The sequence below is a fragment of the Prionailurus bengalensis genome, chromosome B3 (assembly GCF_016509475.1).
Source record: "Prionailurus bengalensis isolate Pbe53 chromosome B3, Fcat_Pben_1.1_paternal_pri, whole genome shotgun sequence".
Taxonomy (NCBI): Eukaryota; Metazoa; Chordata; class Mammalia; order Carnivora; family Felidae; genus Prionailurus; species Prionailurus bengalensis.
The window spans coordinates 122899552-122903728 of record NC_057355.1 but is presented as its reverse complement, the minus strand read 5'-3'; the positions used below and the strand labels follow the sequence as shown (position 1 = coordinate 122903728).

The 4177-nt window shown below is 42.9% G+C and overlaps 1 non-coding gene across 1 annotated transcript; it reads left to right on the top strand.

Moving 5' to 3' along the window:
• Positions 1-3378: 3378 nt before the first annotated feature.
• On the top strand, positions 3379-3484 carry LOC122469693. The gene has a single exon (XR_006293588.1). It is a non-coding gene; the product is annotated as a U6 spliceosomal RNA (small nuclear RNA).
• The last annotated feature ends 693 nt before the right edge of the window (positions 3485-4177 follow it).

Sequence of the window (4177 nt, the reverse complement as noted above, 5' to 3'; positions counted from 1 at the left end):
CTTGTTTGAAGAACTTGACATCTTAGTCCTGTAGTTACTATCTTAAGTTTTCATGATAGGGTGAGGACTTCAGAAGGTCACAGCATCCTTCTTCCTGATGCAGTCATGCAAGGTGAACAGAAATACCCTATACAACTGCTAAGGGCTAGGTGTTTGCTCAGTGCCCTTTCAGAAGCCCAGGAATTGAATATTCTGCCAATGATTTTTCTCTGTAATCCCTCCCTCCTATATTTGGCCTTTCTTTCTCTACCTTCCGATTCTTGACTGTTAGCATTTCAAGTCCAGAGAAAACATACGTGGTGGTGCTGTGTTCGGAGGATCGCTAGGTCAGATACTCTTTTCTTGGGACACTCAGCCTTACCTTTCAGGGGAGATAGTGAGCTTCTTTGTGCCCTACTTGAGGGAACTTATATCTAAGTTTGTTATGACTATTACAGTCTAGCTGAACTTCCTAGTGTTTAATATGCTCTGCTTCATTTCTGTTAGTGAAAACCAGGAGAAAATGGCTTACGTGGAGAGATTTCCTGGCTTCTCAGGGAAGGGGGAAAAGGGGACGCTATCTACCACTACCTCCCTGTTTTTCCCCCCACCCCGCCCCCTTTCCTAATTGATAAGGCTCTGGCCCCAATCATACCAGATTGGGCAGCTTAGGCAGTGAAGAAAAAGAATTTGGGCAATTCTTGTTTTGTAAGAATTTGTTGGGATGTGGCAAAACCATCGACAGGAGATCAAATACAACTGGCTGTCTCCTGGCTCTCTTGTGTGAAGAACGGCTGGGACCGAATTCCCAGGGTGTCTTTCCTTCCCTAGGTAAGCCACCTTTCCTTCTAGGTAAGCCACCATGGGCTTTAATCTCTGGTGGCTATAACCTGTGCGGTTAGAAAAGGGGAAAGAGTGTAGTGCTTTTCCTCTGCCTTCATGAAGTTCAGAACTGTTGACCATCTCCCACAGGTAAAATCAGCATAGGCCGAAGGGGTCATGAAGCAGGGAGTCATGAAAATCAAAAGATTCTTCTTGGCTGTTGAGCAGCTATTTGCTTAAATGCAGCCCAAGAACATAAGATAAACTGCTACCTGCTTAACACGGAAGCTCAGTGCCCCGCAGGCATCTTAATCCATTAAGCCAGTTAATCAAAATCCCTTCCACGTGGAGAAAAGCATATCTATCTTCTTCTCGGCTTTGACCACAGGAAATGTAGTGTTTGGGCTCCTGCCCATTTCCCGTGTGCCCAGATAGCCTAATGAGAAGGTTGGCTTCCTGCCTTCTCATCCAGAAGAGACACCACGACCAGCCAATGATCCTTTTGCTTTTAATTTTATGGACAATGTTGCCCCTTCTGTCATCTCCAGTGACTTCTGTTTTCCAAGCACCTTTCGCTATAGACTGAGTCTTTTTTAGGTGGAAACCAAAGGAGTTAGCTTGATACTTACTGAAGTTGTTTAGTCTTCTCTGGTGGGTCTGGCAGTCCATGCTTGGAGGTGGCTTGATGGGGGAACTGTGGGCAAGGTCTTGTTTACTACACAGTGCACGTGATAGATGGCCTTAAACTGTGATTCTTTGTGGTATGATGAGTTATTATAAACCGATCCTAAAGAATGCAGTGGTTCTTAAACTGCAGTTACACGTTTTTATTGAAGCAATACCCAAAGCTCTGTTCTTTGGAGTGGTTGTGGGGAAGCTGAATGGAAAGTAAAGACAAGAGCAATACCCTGATGTGCTAAGTGTCCTGCCTTGTTGCCATCTCCATGGATAAGTGGATCCCTCCATGCGTGAGGACCCTTGAGTCAATTCAGAGCCTGCGTTTTCTGACAATTCTCAGGTTTCTTGTGCAAAGCTTGGTCGCTTGGCCCAGGCCTTCAAAGGGAGTGTGGGACATATTCCTGACTGGGGTAGATGGTAACTTGTCTTCACCCTTAACATTAGGTCATGTTCCCTCAGTGACGTTAAACAAGTGGTTGGAGTGATAAAAAGCATCCTGATGGTTCTTTACAGGATACTGGTGAAATCACCATGTCAATTCAGCCAGCATGTCCATACAGTCTTGATGATCCCTCTCTGTAGAAAGGTAGCAAACATTAAGAGAAGGGGGAAAGAGAATAAGAACAGAGAGATAGCTTATGGGGAGCTGAGATCTTGTTTTGTTGGCCTTTTTTTTTTTTTTTCATTGACCAATTTGCCTGTAAGCTGGACTTTGCAAGAGGTGCTGTGATAACCCCTCTCCATTGCTGGGATGCCTATCTAATCTGAGAAAGTGTGAGAGGGGGAAATGTAAATAAAAAATGTTAAATTCTGGGGCGCCTGGGTGGCGCAGTCAGTTAAGCGTCCGACTTCAGCCAGGTCACGATCTCGCGGTCCGTGAGTTCGAGCCCCGCGTCGGGCTCTGGGCTGATGGCTCAGAGCCTGGAGCCTGTTTCTGATTCTGCGTCTCCCTCTCTCTCTGTCCCTCCCCCGTTCATGCTCTGTCTCTCTCTGTCCCAAAAATAAATAAACGTTGAAAAAAATTTTTTTAAAAATGTTAAATTCTAGTACTGTGTTAAAATGTCACTCTTCTCTCTTTCTCCCTTATCCCCATCTTCCTTTTTTGCCAGATGATTTTTTTTTTTTTTTTTTTTTACCTTGGATGACTGTGAAGCTATAAATAATGGGTTGGGTCAGGTGTATCAGTTATCAGTTTTGAGAGCACATGTTAAGAACTGAAGGGGGACTACTTGAAATGACTTAAGAATCATCCCATGCAAATAATATTGTTTTGCCCAAATAAACTATTCAGAAAGCTATCTCTGCCTTTATTCATTCAACCAATAAATATGGAGTGTTATTTCCATGTCAGGCTCTGGCATTACCAGTACCAGCAGCAAACAAATAAGCATCCGGACACATACATCATTTTACAAACTGGTAAGTCTGTGAAGGAAAAGTAAAGAGCATGATAAAAACAGGTAACCAGTATGGTTTAGACAGAGGTGATACAGAAAATATTTCTAAGGCATGAGGGATCCAAAAGAAAGTGTGACTGATGCTCTGTGAGCAAAGGGAAGGATGCTGGGGTGCAGGGGTGGGGGGAGGTGGTGCTGATGAAGAGGGGGCAGAGGCTTGCTGCCCTGGGCTGTCAGGGTGCGGGGTTATCTTATGCATTGGGGAAAACCAGTGTGGAGTTGCAAGCGCTGAAAAAGATCACCACTAGAGTCCTTTTTTTTTTTTTGGTAGACATTGGCAAGTTGGTAAAATGCACATAGAAATGCAAATAACCAAACAATTTTGAAAAAGAATTTGTACTACCCAATTTCAAAACTTGCTACAGAGCTACAGTAACCAAGACTGCATTTGGCATTAGGATGGTCATATGGAACAAATAAGACAGAATAGAGTCCAAAAATAGTGCTCACTTCGGCAGCACGTATACTAAAACTGGATCAGTACAGAGAGGATTAGCATGCCTCTGCACAAGGATGACACACGGATTTGTGAAGACTTCCACGTTTTTGAGTGACGTATAGAATTGTTCAATCACTATATTGAACACCTGAAACTAATACAACACTGTGTTAATTATACTGGAATTAAAATTTAAAACTTAATAAGAAAGTCCAGGAATAGACCTACACATATATGGTTAGTCGATTTTTGACAAAAGTGCCAAATTAATTCAATGCAGAAGGTACAGTTAGTCAACTAATGGTGCTGGAACAACTGAATATCTAGGGGAAATGACCTTCAACTCTTCCCTCACATATGCAACAGTTAAAGCAAAGATCTGAACATAAAAACTATAAAACTTCCAAGAGAAAATAGAAAAATCTGTGACTTTGGATTAGGCAACGATTTCTTAGAACACAAAAAGCATGGCTCAGAAATACTGATAAGCTGGACTTATCCAAATGAAAACTTCAAGGGACGCCTGGGTGGCTTGGTTAAGCATCCAACTCTTGGTTTCGGCTCAGGTCATAATCTCATGGTTCGTCAGATTGAGCCCCACGTCGGGCTCTGGGCTGACAGCATGGAGCCTGCTTAGGATTCTCTCTCTCCCTCTTTCTCTGCCCCTCCTCTCTCTCTATCAAAATAAATAAATGAACTTTAAAATATGAAAACTTCAAGTTTCCACAAAAGGAAAATGCAAACTCCAGACTGAGATAAAACATGCATAACACATATCCAATAAAGGCTTTCTATCTGGAAA